We start from the raw sequence: 15487 nt of genomic DNA, 5'->3' as shown, positions 1-15487 counted from the left end.
CTACTAGCCAAATATGTATATATTATATATCATGTATATATATATGTGCATATATATATATATATTTGAAACAGAATGACCAAATAAGAGACAGAGCTGGAGCTAGAGAGATATAGAAAATTATCTTCCTTCTGCTGCTTCACTCCCCAAACGTTTACACTCACCCAGTCAGGACCAGGTCGAAGCCAGGAGCCAGGAGCAGGATCTCTCACATGGGTGGCACAGACCGAAGCATTTGGACCGTCTTCCGCCATCGTCCCAGGAGCATTAGCAGGAAGCTGGGGCGGAAGCAGAGCCCACTATAGGGTGCCAGAATTGTAAACTGCGACTTAACCTGGCTGGCCCTCGTTCTCTGGGTTTTGACAAAAACATCCCTTCCTTATACAGTGCTGAAACAGAAAACAATATTCAAATATACCACACAAAATGATTTCACTGCTCTGAAAATCCTCTACCACCCTGGCGCCAGGCAATTTGTTAATATGCATATATATATATAATATATATATAATATATATAATATATATAATATACATATATATATATATATATATATATATATATAGTTTTGCCTCTTCTAGAATGTCATCGTGGTGTAATCGCACAGGATGCAGTTTTTTCAGACTTGAATTTTTCATGTCTCAGTAGCTTGTGGGCTTCCTATCGTGTTTAACCCTGTCTATGTACCACCATTGGTTTATTCACCTATTGAGAGGTGTCTTGATTGCTTCCAAGTTCAGACAGTTAGGAGTAAAACTTTGTATAAACATCTGTGCGCAGATTTTTGTGTGGACATAGTTCTCACGTCGCTTTGCATAAGTCCAAAGGCTTGCAATGACTGAGTAACAGAGTTGACACTGTGTTTAGCTAAGAAATAGCCAGTCTTCCAAAGTGACTCTCTCATTGTGCACTCTCCCCAGCCAGGAATTAGAGTTCCAATCGTTCTGCCTCCTCCTCACTACTTGGAATCATCTGTGTTTTGGACTTTCACCCTTGCTGTTGTGAATATGCAGCAGTGTCTTGCCTTTTAATTTGCAATTGCATCAAGCTGAATTTCTTTTCCTGTGTTTCTTCACAATCTGTATGTCTTCGGTGAGGTTTCTGCTCAGACCTGCGCACTTTTAAATGGGTTGTTTTCTTACTGTTGATTTGTCTGAGTTCTTTGTGTACAAATCCTTCATCAGATATGTGTTTGGCAAAGAGTTTTCTCCTGTCTGTGGCTTGTGTTTGCATTCTCTTAGCAGCATGTTTCAAAGAACAGTTTTGACTTTTAACGAAGTTCGACTTGTCAAATGTTTATTGCATGAATCCTACTCTTGTGTTGCAGCCAGGGGTCAGTGCTGTGGTGGTAAGCCATCTCCTGAGGTGCTGGCATCCTGCAGGAGCCCTCTGTGAGTCCTGGACGTGCCACTTCCTCTTCATCAGCTGCCTGCTGATGCTCTTGGGAGAGTAGTGGAAGATGGTCCAAATGCCTGGCCCAGCCCTGGCCATTGAGGTCATTTGGACAGTGAACTAGCAAGTGGAAGATTTCTGTCTCTTCCTAACTGTAACCCTGCTTTATAAAAAATAAATAAATAACTTGTAAAATATGCAAATATATATATATATATATTTATATATATATAATTGCTGAACTCAAGGCCACCTGGGTTTTCTCCTAAGTTGTCTTCTAGCAGTTAGCAGCTAGCATTCTGCATTGAAATCCATAATCCTTTATGAATTAGGTTTGTAAAAGGAGTAAAATCTGATTCTGAGTAAAATCTATTTCTGAGTTCTATTCTGTTCATCAGTTTGTTCTTTTATCAACCACACCTCCTTGTCTTCCTTCTCCTGCCTTGATATTGAGTCGTAAAGTTGAACAGTGTCAGTCCTCCAAATTTGTGCTTCTTTGTTTTTAATCCTGTGTTGCTACACCCGATTTTATTTTTTGCCTTCCCATATAAACTTAGGAATCAGTTTGTTGGTATACACAAGATAACTTCCTGCTATGCTGAAGTGTGGAGCCTTCTTATTTATGAACATAGACTATCTCTCCACTTACTTAAAACTTTGTTTTCTTTCATCAGTTTTAGTTTTCCTCAAATAGTCCTTGTATACATTTTGTTAGATTTATATTTAAATAGAAACAGTAATAAACTTTCTTTTTTTTAAAGATTTATTTATTTTTATTGGAAAGGCAGATATACATAGAGGAGGAGAGACAGAGAGAAAGATCTTCTGTCCGCTGATTCACTCCCCAAGTAGCTGCCACAATGGCCTGAGCGAGCCAATCCAAAGCCAGGAGCTGCTTCTGGGTCTCCCACACTGGTGCAGGGTCTCAAGCTTTGGGCCATTCTTGACTGCTTTCGCTGGCCACAAGCAGGGAGCTGGATGGGAAGCAGGGCCATCAGGACACAAACCAGTGCCCATATGGGATCCTGGAGCATTCAAGGTGAGAACCTTAGCCCATAGGCTGTCGCACCTGAGCCCATCAGTACTGAAATTTCTATGTCCATTTTTTCCTAAGAGTTTTTTTTTTTAAATCATACTAGAAGTTAAATTTGGACAAAGTCTTTTTACACATTAGTTGATAAGGTCATGTAATTTATCTCGTCAGCACAGCTGAATATATTGGTAGATTTAAAAATATTGTACCACACTTGCTTTCCTGGAATAAACTCCACTTGGTTATGGTGCATTAGCATATTCTTTAATAATATTGCTGCATTTTATCTGCAGTTTTTTTTCATAAAATCTTTGTGTCTGCTGGTTCATACCCCAGATGACCACAACAGCCAGAGCTGAGTTGATCTGAAGCTGGGAGCTGGGAACTTTGCCTGTGTCTCCAATGTGGGTACCAGACCCAAAGGCTTGGGCCATTTTCCACTGCTTTCCCAGGCCATCAGCAGAAAGCTGGATAGGAAGTGGAGTAACCAGGACACGAACTAGTTCTCACATCAGATGCAGATGTTGTAGGCAGAGAATTATCCCACTATGACATCACACCAGTTCCATCTGTTCTTATCTTTATTAATTTCTTCCTTCTGCTTGCTTTTGGAATTTTTCTGCTCTTCATTTTCCAGGTCCTTGAGGTATTTGGCTTTTGATACGAGCCTTTTCCTCTTTCCTAATGTAAGCATTTAGTGCTAAATATTTTTCTTTCATCACTACTTAGCCGGGTCCCATGGCTTTTGATATGCAGTATTTTCACTTTTTTTTCCAGTTCTATGTATTTTTGGATTTCCCTTGAGATTTATTCTCTTCCCATGGATTATTTAAAAGTATGCTGATGTTTTCCAGCCACTTTTCTGTTACTTATGTCTAGTTTCTGAATCCACTATGATTGGAGAATACGCTGTATTGTTTTAACTCTTGTAAATTTGTGAAGTTTGTTTAAGGAAATGGAGTAAGAGTCTACTTCAAAAAGCCTGTGGAAAAATAGAATTTAAAGATAAGTTTATTTTAGCTGCAAAAGCTTTGAAACCTAAGCACAACTTTTCCATAATGTGCATTTTGACGAACTTTTTGAAGGCCGCTCATAGACACAGAGTTCCAAAACAAACATCTTTTAATTTCCATCAACTTTTTAAAGACCCCCTCATTGTGGTTTGTATTGCTACTTTAAAATTATTAACTGATCTCTTTCTCTGTCTCTCTCTCTCTCAATATGTATCTCCATTAAATAAATAAAATACATATTAGGAACAAGTAAATGAAAATTTTCATTAAAATGTGGAATATTTTTTATTGTTCCTCAACAATATTTTATTGGCATTGTAATGTAACACAAGGCAATGTTTGTTGTTAGGACATGTTTACAGGCACTATACCATGTAACCAACATTTTCTTTGAAGAAGATTATGACAGGTGAAATGGAGTTCCAAAGAAACAAGAGACAGTAAGATCTCCGATGAGAAAACAAATTGGTTCCTAAGCTGTCTCCATAAGGGCTGGGATTTTGAATGTGTCACCTGCCTATGCCTAACACAGAGGAAGTAGCGCACACTAGTAAGAGGTACTTAATACCTCTTACTCATAGCTGAAGGAATGAGTGAGCACACAAGGAGGTCCACCATCTGCACTCATAGTTCATGGTCACTTGAAGCCATGCCTGCTTGCTAATGTCATCGTCGCATTCCAGAACAGGGACCTCTTCATGCATTGCTTGCTTATTCAATCCTCCCATCTGAAATTTCGAAAATTGTGTATTTACTTATTGATTTGTAAGTCAGCCTCCAAACATTTAAACGGATGCAACATCCAAAGGACTGTCAATATTGACATTTTAGAACAGCATTATGAAGTCACACTTTGACATATATCCAGTGGAAAGTAGGAGCCAAAATTGTTTGATATAGACCACCTCATGTGTTAAAACTCCCCGAGTAACTCTGTGAAACTGCAACAGTCTCTCTGGTGCCTCTGTAAGCCACCAAAAGGTTGGGAGCTGATCTGAACACACTGACCATTGTTTAAAACGAAAGTTGGAAAAAAGCAGACACCCTACCTCCTCAAGTGATGCAACAGGGGGATCTTGGCACCATCTACAAGGTGCCCATGCTCAAGTGAAACCCTGGGGAGGCGGGGCAGGCACTTGGGTTGGCATTTAAGATGCCCTCAATCCTCATCTCCAGCTTCCGATTCCAACTTCCTGCTAACATGGATGCTGGGAGGCCTGGAGCAAGGGGCTGGAGCTGGCTCACGTAGTCGTGTCCCTGGTACCCATCTGGGATATCTGGGTTGAATTCCTGGCTCCTGGCTTAGGCCTGATGTGGCCAATGGCTGTTTTGGGCATCTGGGGGGTGAACAGCTCTCTGGCTCTTTATATCTATTCTCTCCATCTCTCCTGCCTCCATAAGTAAAATAAAATAGGTTAAAATTTCAGAAATAAAAAGCCAACTCCATGAAATCTTTAGATCTTGGCTTTTGCAGGAAATGCAAGACCCAGAAGAATAGTTTACAGACCCTTGCCAGGAAGCAGCAAGCCGACAGGCTCCCAATGGGAGGTAATCTGCAGCACCACCTACACAGTGTAACAGTCCATGACACAGAAAAAAAAAAAAAAAAGGTAAAATTATAAATTAAGACTCAGTACTAATCACCAAGTACAGTAGGGAGAATCCTTGCTTGAGCAAACCTGCCACAAAAAGTCTTTTTTCAAGAGAAACTGGGAGAAATTTGAACTGAACTGGCTATTGGGTGATCAGAAGAAATGATTTTCTAGGTATTTGGTTTTGTAGTTAGGTAGGGAACCACGCTTGAGTATTTCCTCCCCCTTCTTAGACTTACATATGGAAGTGTTTAGGGGGTAAAATGACACACAATGTCAGGAATTTCTTTAAAGTACTATAGAAAAAAAAAAAAAGAAACAGAGAAATGTATGGCAAAAGGCTGGTAATTTTTTAACCTGGGGGATGGGGCTCATTTCCCATTCCAATGACTCTTTTGTGTGCCTGGAAACTTCCATTATTAAAAGCTTTTGCCAATGCTGGGATTCAGGTGTGAAAATGACATGTGACTCTTTCTAAAAGCCCAGAGGTCCATCTGTAAGTTCAGGGTCATGATACAGTGTCTGAGCTGGGAAGCTGGCAGGACAGGACTGAGGTCCTAGCTTGGCTACGTACTGGATGGATCATCACGGACAAACTTCTCAGAGCCTCATTTGTTCACACAGCTGGTGTGAGATGAAGTGAGATGTAACTTCTCAGCAAGCCAGATATTTTACATGGAAGCTATTACCGTCTTTAACGTCCAACCCAAATGCATATGAGAAACCCTTTGTTGGACCATGTGTTCCAGGTGGGGTTCAGAAAGCAGAATTTCAGACACCGGAGTCAGGAAGAGATGGAAAACAAGTGGCTCTAAAGAGCAGAACTGGCTCTAGACTTCGCTGAGCTAAAGCTTTGACTCTGGGATAAGGTGCTGGGCAGGACAATGAGGCCACTTGTCGGGACATTGGGGAGCCTCATTTTAGTCTTGGCTGCTTCGCATCTGATGCAGCTTCCTGCTAACATGCCTGGGAAGGTAGCGACAGATGGCCCGAACACTTGGGTCACCGCCACCTGTGTGGGAGACAGGGATAGAGTTCCCGGCTCACGGCTATTGCAGGCCTCTGGGAAATAAACCAGCAGACGGAGCATGTCTCTGTGTCACTTTGTCTACCTTTCAAGTAAAATGAAAAATTTTCTTCATACTGTTTACATAGTTGAGAGGGATGCACACCCATGTGGTTAGGGCAGGGAGGGTCAGCTAGACCATGGGGAGGTTTCAGGCTTTTTTTTTTTTTCCCCTTCTGAGTTCATTGGGGAGGAAGGGGAGGCGGCCACTCCTTGCCGGCAAATTACATCAGTACCTGGGGTTGGGAGACAGTATAATGATGATGCCTTATGATCCAATGTGGGGAGAAAATAATTTTTTTAAGAAAGGAATTTTCTTCTTCTTTAAAAAAATGTTCTGACTCTGAACAGCAGTAGCATCCTGAGCTCCCAGTGCTGGCACCCAGTTGACAGGGACGTAGGTGCGTGGTAGAAGAGGATCCAGCCACTCCAGCTCCCATGACGAGAGCCAGGGGACCCAGGGGACCCTCAAGTGCTCCACCTCCTTCTTTGTGGGGCACCCACTTGAAGCACTTGTGGCCACCAGGAGCTAAATCTCTTCGTTTCATTGGTGCCCTGTGTCCTCCGCAGCTTAACCAGGTGACTTTGCTCATGGAGTTCACAGTCCCCCGGGGGCTGGAAAGTGAAATGAAATCACGCACAAACCCCCTCAGGGAAGCTTGGACCCTGGATTCGTTTTTCCTTGGAGAAAGAAGGCTTGCTGGAAACCAGAGAAGGTAATCAGAGAGGAGTAGGGCAGAAAGGGATTTGCTGGGGTCATCTGGTCCATTCTCCGACCTCCAGGCAGGAGTGAAACTAACCCGTTCCAGATGGCGATGGTGCCCCCCTGCCCTCGACTGCCTGTGCTGAAAGGCAACCAAGAGAGACCCTCAGAGCCTAACTCTGCGTCTCATTCCAGAGGAAGCATGGCTTCCAGGTCTGAGTCCTAGCTCACCCAACCTCCTGCCTCACTAGGTGTCGGGGGTGAGGTGAGGGGGAAGTGTCAGTAATGAGTCCTTTGTCTAGAATCTCAGTTTTCCCCCTGAAAAATGGAAATGGAAGGTGCCCTGCTTGCTGCTCTGAGATTCACTCGTGGCAGAGCCTAGGACAGAGCCATGCCTGGTCTACAGCACTCCGTCCTGAGCTTTTTGAAGCAGCTCAAAGACTCTTATAACCCTCGTTGTAAATCAATAACCTAGTCTCACTGTCCGTTCCCTCCTTGTAGGCTACGATGACTAACAGCAAGGCAAAGTCCCCACTAGGTACATACCCACCATAATGCATTGATGTCTTCTACTGAGGACAAATGGAGACTTCTGGTAGCCAACATTATCATTCAGGTTTGATTGGCAGAGCAGGGGAAGACCACGGAATCCAAACTGGTAGCCCAGGAATGGAAGCCTACACACAGAGAGGTTCAGGAACCTGCTCCCGGCAGCACAGCCATCCAGGGCTGCAGGGCTAGAACCAGGGTGCTCTGGCATCCTGAGTGTCTGCTCTGTGCTCTGTGACATAGTTGTGGAGGAGACCAGCTGATCCTCAGAAACTCAGGGACTGACTTGAACATCCAGGCACATGCACAGAAGCCATTGAGGGAGACTTCCAAAGGGGGGGTCCTCTTCGCCGCCTCTTCCTCTGTATGTGCTCAGCAGGGAAAGCCAGTGACCAAAGCGAAGTTGGTGTAATGGTTACAACAGTGCCTTGAACTTGGTCCTTGGCTCTGGCTATCTTATTTGGTAAATGATAGGAGCTGAATCAGAAGTGGAGCACCAGGCACTTGAATCAGTGCTCATATGAGATGCTGGCATCCGAGGTGGAAGCTTACCATGCTGTGCCATAACATTGGTCCCCTGACTTTGATTCACACAGGCCATTTTCAACTGAACAATTCAGTAGCATTTGTTATACTCACCATGTTGTGCACAAATCACCTAAATCTAGTTCCCGAATATTTTCATCACCCCCCCTCCCCCAATTAAACCCTCTGCCTACGAGGCATGGTTCCCCATGCCCTGTTCCTAGTAGCCACCGGTCTGCTTCCAGTCCCCAGGGACTGATGAGTTCCGGACCTTGGGTGAGTTATGTGACCTTCGGCGTCTGGCTTCTTTCACTGAATACAAGGTCTTTGAGGTTCATGGCTATTGAAGCAGGTACCAGCACTCACGCCTGACTCCTTCCTGTGATCATAATCCGGGCAGTGTTCACGAAGGTTAACAAGCAGATGTTCTAGGGTGAGCATTGGACTCAACACAGGGAGAAACCTGGCTCTGCCAAATTCTAGCTAATCATCTTGAACTTTCTCATTGATAAATGTGGTAGTAATAATATTAACCTGACCCAACTGGCGGACTGGGCAATAGAAGGAGATGCAATCATAAACAAACATGTGTCTTTTAAAACAAAAAGGCACTGGAAGCCACTAAAGGAAGCAAATCTCCTATCTCGCTACAGTCAAACACACTTATTTTTTCCATCTGTGTTTTAAGTTCTTACTAGGTACTAACCACATTACATGCATTTCTACCCACACACTTTGAATTACGTCTATCACTCATTAGCTATTCAATCCACGATTCTTGTGTGGCTAATTGCTTAAGTAAAAGAGTGGCTGAATGAGTGACCTGACCTAGGAGGAAATTACTTTCTTCCAGGTCACTCAATCAATACTCATTAAATAAACAGACAAATGAATGAAGGGGTAGAAAGGCTGCATTTAACAACTGCTCCAGGACGGCAAGACTCTGCCCTCCCACTATCTACCTGGGCAGCATCAGCCCTAGCCTTGCAGAGCAGCCCCAAGGAAAAAAATCTGATGATAGGAAAGTTATCAAGGGAACACCAAGAAATGAAGTATACACAGAGGATTAGAGATCACAGATGTTGGCTCCTGTCTAGAATGTTTCACAATAGTTTAGACCCCAAAGGGGATCCAGTATGGTTGAGGGCTGTAGGTACAAACTCACATATCTGGCTTCAGGTTTAATCCAACCTGGCATGGGTCTTTAGCCTACTGGTCAAGACACATCAGAGTACTGGGTTCAAGTCCCAAGTTAGCACCTGACTCCAGCTGCCTGCAAATGAGTAGGGATTCGAGTACTTGGGTCCCTATCACCCTTGTGAAAGACTTGATTGAGTTTCTTGATTGGGCTTTGGCTTTGGCCTCAGACCAGCCCTGGCCATTGCAGGCAGTTGGAGCAAAAAACAACAGATGGAAACTCTTTCTCTCCATCTCTTTCTCTGTTTCTTTGTTGCTCAAATAAATAAATGTAAATTTTAAAACTGCGATCAAATGTGACCCTTCCTGAGATTGATTAGGGATTAGAGGACAACAGAGGAGCAACCCTTGTTGCTTGAAAATGTGCTGTGTTGGGCCCGGCACGAGAGCCGACAGGCTAAGATCCTCATGCACTGGGATCCCATATGGGCACTGGTTTGTGTCCTGGTGGCCCCGCTTTCCATCCAACTCCTTTCCTGTGGCCTGGGAAAGCCTTAGGACCCTGCATCCGTATGGGAGACCTGGAGGAAGTTCCTGGCTCCTAGCTTCGGATTGGTGCAGTTCCGGCCGTAGCTGTCACTTGGGAAGTGAATCATCGGACGGAAGATCTTCCTCTCTGTCTCTCCTCTTCTCAGTACATCTGACTTTGCAATAAAAAATAAATTAGGCAAACTGGGGGCAAGTCCTAGCAACACAACACCTGGTAATGAACTCTCTCCTCTAAAAGGAGTCCAGTTTTTAAAAATCCATTTTGCACACAAGTGTGTCTCTACAAAATGAAACTGTAAGCCTCGCAGAAGCTACCACGTGGCATCACAGTGAGGGTGATCCAAACAGTGACCTGCAGAGCAGTGATTTGAAAGGCAAAAATGGGCGGAAAGACGTCTTGAAGGCGCCAACATAAGAGAATGCAAGATGAACCATGCCCAGAAAGATCCATTTTTCTGATTCTAAGATTTGGCACAAAGCAAGTACTATGAGGCACTTTTTGTTTTCTGAAAGGTCTGTTTTCCTAATTGATAGGAGGTGATTTTTCATGTCGTTTTTTACTTGCTGTAGACTCTGTTTTGAGGTCCTCTTTTCCCGTTCTCACCGGGTTTTGCCATGAGGAAGTTGGAGGTAATTCAAGAGGATCCCAGGACAGTCGTCCTCAAGGGAGAAGCCATATGCGGAAGGCGGGTCTCCACAGAGAGGCGCGGGCTTCACGGTGTGGGCTGTGCGTGGGAGAGAGCCGAAAAGCAAGCAGCCGCAGCAGGCCCCGCACCGCTGCTGCGTTTGCTTTCCACACGGCTCCCTTTATCTCCTGTCAAATATATCTCCTGGGAAAAGAAAACACTGCGCAGGACGGTCCCAGGGGACCGTTGTCTCCACCTCCGAGGTGATTTGCTTGAGGAGGCTGGGGGTGGGGATGCGAGTGGGGAGCCCCGGAGTAAGGGGTGGGGTGGGAGGTTCATGGCCAGCAGGGAGCCCGTCTGCCCCGGGAGCAGGGGCTCCCAAAGGAGCTCCCCCTCCCCACCCCTATCCTCACTGTCTTCTTGAGGAGCTCATCCCGAGAGAAAAGGCCACAAGGCCAGTTTCAAGCGTCAGGTTCAAGTTGTGGTCCTGACGTGCGGCTCAGCCTCCAATGCCATAAAGCGGCGCCATCAATGCGCTGCTCGGCACACCCTGCTAGCGCCAGGGTCAAGGGTCGGCAGGGGATTGTATCAAAGGCCCCCCGGGTACAGGAAGGCACCGGGTCGAAGGGACAGCCCGAATGGCTGCTATACCCTAGGGTGACCATGGCCTGTCCCTCGAGCTCAGTGCCTCATTTGTTTACCTGGAACGTGGGAGGACTGCTGTTTGTTCCTGCCTCTCCATGGAGAAGAGGAGAAAAGGGAGGCTTGATGACACCAGCCCTTGACATTTAACTACACTTAACTGGCTGAAATGCCCTACGCAGATGGGTTAGTGTGAGGGTGGGTTAAGCTACTGCCTGCAAGAACAGAAACGGAATGCCATGTGAGTGAGTGCCCGTTGGATTCTCACCTGCTCCGGTGTTGAGCCAGGTCCCTGCTGATGCTCCTGTGTCACCTGCAAGGGAGACCCAGGCCCCTGGCTCTGCCCTGGCCCCCACATAACTAAAGCGTCCCTGGGTTTCCACTGTCTACCTTAGGACTCTTTTTTTAAAACTTGTTTTCATTTTATTTGAGACAGAACTAGATAGTCAGGTAGACAGGTGATAGAGAGATGATAGAGATTGCTCGTTCACTCCCAAAATGCCTGCAACAGCCATAGCTGAGCCAGGTCAAAGCCCTGAGCCCCAGGCAGGTCTCCGACATGGACGGGAGAGACCTGAGTACTTGTTACATCATCTACTGCCTCCCCGGGTGCGCATCCGCAGGACGCTGGTTTAGTAGCGGAGTAGTGGGCTGGATGCAATGGCTCAATGGCTAAATCCTCCCCTTGCAGCACCAGGATCCCATATCAGCACTGGTCTGTGATCCAGCTGCTCCATTTGCCATCCAACTCCCAGATTGTGTTCTGGGAAAGCAGCAGAGGATGGTCCAAATCCTTAAGACCCTCTAACCACATGGTAGGCTCAAAGGAAGTTCCTGGCTCCTGCCTTTGGATTGGTTCAACTCTGGCCATTGTGGCTATTTGGGGAGTAAACCAGCAGATGGATGATCTTTCTCTCTCTCTCTCTGTAACTCTGCCTTTCCAATAAAAATAAATAAATCTTTGAAAAAAAAAAAAGCAGACTAGCCAAGACTCATACAGGAGGATGTCAATGGCCAAGCTGGACTCATCCCTGGATTCTTTGGAAGTTTATTTGTTCAAGCTAAAATCCTTGCCTTATGTACACCAGGATCCTTTATGGGCACTGGTTTGTGCCCTAGCTGCTTCACTTCCCTTCCATCTCCCTGCTTATAACCTGGGGAAGCAGTGGAGGACGGTCCAAAGCTTTGAGACCTTGCACTCTTGAGGGAGACCTGGAGAAAGCTCCTGGCTCCTGGCTTGGATCAGCTCAGCTCTGGCCGTTGCAGCTACAAGGAGTGAACCAGCAGATTAAGATCTTTCTGTCTCTCTTCTCTGTAAATCTGCATTTCCAACAAAAGTGAAATAAATCTTTAACAACAACAACAACACAATCTTTATCCTATTTTTTTCAACAGTGGAAAGAGAGAGAGAGTGAGGTGAGGGAGTGACCAGGAAACACCTTGGGGGTGCACACAGCCTGCCATACCCTTTGACTGAGCCCCTGGACCTGTGTCTCCTCATCTTGCATGGCTCCGTTAGGCCATATTGAACACACTGCCAGGATGCCTGCTCCAAAGTGGGAGACCCTAGATCTCTGAGGTCCAGAGGAAACACAGCAGCCCTCAGAAAAAACCGAGAAGATGCACATTTTCTCTTTGTTAAGCCAGAGTTTAAGAAAGTTCTTTCTGTGTGCAGAGTCTGCCACCGTCTCGCTGCAGCCTTGAAACACATGGCGCCCTGGATGGAGTTACGCACCATGTGGGCTGCCTGCCTCTTGGTGATATCCATTTCTGAGTGAACCCACTTCATGACTTTATGGAACTGAGTGTGGTGATGATGTAGTTCCAACACCTGTCCATGCAGATAAAAATACCTGAAGAGCTCAAATGATCAGTTAATTTTCGTGCCACTAATCTTTTTAAAAAACGTGTGGTGCTCCCATGAGAATGGTCTCTTGGCCACCTAACAAGAAGTTTCCACAGTACACACCGACACGCAGGCATGTCCCCTGGTTCGCAGGAGCTGGCTGCTTGAGTGTCAGGAACCCAGAGCAACGTTGGGAAGATCATCAAAAAGTGACTTCTGCTTCCAGGAAGCCAAAGCCGATCTGCCTTTTTTTTTCTATGTCTTCCACCAAGTTCAGTGAAAATTCTGCACATTTATGATATGTGAGATGAAAGAGTCCAAAAGATGGAGAGAAGAAGGCAGATCATATAGGGTCCCCAGACGCAAAGAAAACATGAGAGTTAATCCTCTGGGTTACAGTTAGGATTTTTTTCCCTAACATATTCAGACATATCCAAAGCATTCATTGAAAAAAAACTGAAATCAAATGTTTATTTGGCTGCAAAAATTTAAAACCCATGCACTTATTTTTTCTTCATGTGCTTTTGGAAGGGCTCTCATAGGCATAGATTTCCAAAGATTTTTGTGCCAGAATTAACTTACCTTCGAGTTCCATTTTTTGGAAGTTCTCTCATAGCCGATCCAGAGCTGGAAATACCCATAACAAAGGCCCCCAAACAGTTTACTCTCTCCACCAAAAGACCAAGGAAGGAACATTCCAGTAGTACAGAAAATCTTGAACTAATAATAGATTATAACCAGAGTTACAGAAGAAAAAAACTATGATTATATTGCCACTCAGTAAGTGAGTGTGTGTGAAAAAAAAAACTATGATTATATCGCCACTCAGTGAGTGTGTGTGTAAGAAACTTGAAGTTCACTCTTGCCAGGTCATAGGAAGAAAAGACAGGTCCTACAGCTCTCAGCACAACGCAGCAACCCTACAAGTAGCCTGACACGTATACGTTTGAAAGTGTAGATGAAATTGACACTTCCCTGAGAGACATATCCCACCAAAATTCAACTGATATTAAATACAATGTTTTAGTAGCCCTGTAACTATGAAAAGAATTGAGCTCATAATTTTAAAAGTCCACCCCCAAAGAAATCTTTAGGCTCCGAGGGCTTAGTTGACGTCTACAAAACATTGCAGGAAACATGAACACTAATTTCTTTAATATGTCCTCTTCTAAAATAAAAGATTCGTAAGCAATTCATGACCCATTTTGTAAAGCTAGGGCAATCCTAATAGCAAAACTAGGCAGAGAACAAGCAGCCAGTATCCCTTAGGAGAATAGGTACATAATTCTTATATGCATATGTTTTCTTTATTTTGAATTTTTTAATTATGTGGTACGATTTCATATACACTGGGATTTCCCCCCCCCCCAAACTCCCACTCCCTGACAGATTTAATTCTTAACATAATGTGAGCAAAAAGAATTCAGCAATATATAGAAAGAATTGTATGAAGCGGAGTGTATAATACACAGACACACAGAAGTATTTGCCTTCTCACACCACAAATGGTTTAGGATAACTTTCAACATAAAAATATCGTGTGTGTGTGTATGTGTGTGTGCGTGAGGGCTATTGGGTGTCCTCAGTAACACGATGTTGGTTCAATATCTGAAAACCAGTCAATGCGCCATATTACCACATAAAAGAAAACAAACCCTAGCGTGCTGTGGCACTATTCTGCCTGGCTGACAATGACCCAAGTTAATTCCATTGCTGATACATTATCCAGTCTGTGAAAATGGACTTGCGATGTCAAGTACACACTATCCGTGAGACTTTCGCTTTCCATGTAAATACACAAATCGATGAAAATAAAAGCAAACAGATGGAGAAAGATACGTCCTGCGAGCACTAATGAAACTGCAAACAGAAGAGACTTCAGAATAAGCAAAGTTTCAGGCAGAAAGAAGTTCATTGTGTAACAATGGAGAGGTCAGCTTTTTAAGACATGATAATAATCCTTAAGGAGATCATGACAGAATGTGAAAGCAGACCGGGTTTCTGTGGACAGAAGAGCATTTCTCCCAACAGGAGATGCAATATTCATCAGGACAGACCCCTTCTCAGTCATAAAGCACAACTTAGACAATTAGGAGAACAGAAATCATACCATGTTTGTTCTCAGAGTTCTGTGGAAATAAACCAGAAATCCCTATGAGATGAAAGCATCACATAGTACTTGAAGGCTAACAATACACTTCTAAGTAACACGTCAAAAAAGGTTAGTTTTTTTTTCAAGATTTATTTTATTTTTATTGGAAATTCAAATATACAGAGAGGAGGAGAGACAGAGAGGAAGCTCTTCCGTCCAACGATTCACTCCCCAAGTAGCTGCAACGGCTGGAACTGCGTCGATCCAAAGCCAGGAGTCAGGAGCCTCTTCCAGGTCTCCCACATTGGTGCAGAGTCCCAAGGCTTTGGACTATCCTTAACTTCCTCCCCAGGCCACAAGCAGGGAGCTGGATGGGAAGTGGGGCCACCTGGATCAGAACCAGTGCCCATATGGGATCCTGGTGGGATGCATATGGGATGCAAGGCGAGGACTTTAGCTGTTAGGCTACTGCACCGGGCCCAAAAAGGTTTAGTTTTTAACGATTTGTTTATTTGAAAGGCAGAGTTATATGGGGTAGGGAGAAAAAGAGAGACTCTTCAATCCATTAGTTCATTCCCCAGATGGCTCCAATGCCTGGGACAGGGCCTGGAATTCCATCCTGGTCTCCTGTGTGGGTGACAGGAGCCCAGGTATGTGAGCTCTCTTCTGCAGAAGACATCTTGCCCCGCGGAGGACCTGTGCCGCGTCCCAGCCCTCACTCC

This window comes from Ochotona princeps, chromosome 27 (assembly GCF_030435755.1).
Source record: "Ochotona princeps isolate mOchPri1 chromosome 27, mOchPri1.hap1, whole genome shotgun sequence".
NCBI lineage: Eukaryota > Metazoa > Chordata > Mammalia > Lagomorpha > Ochotonidae > Ochotona > Ochotona princeps.
The sequence above is the reverse complement of the archived record's forward strand: the minus strand, read 5'-3'. Positions refer to the sequence as shown.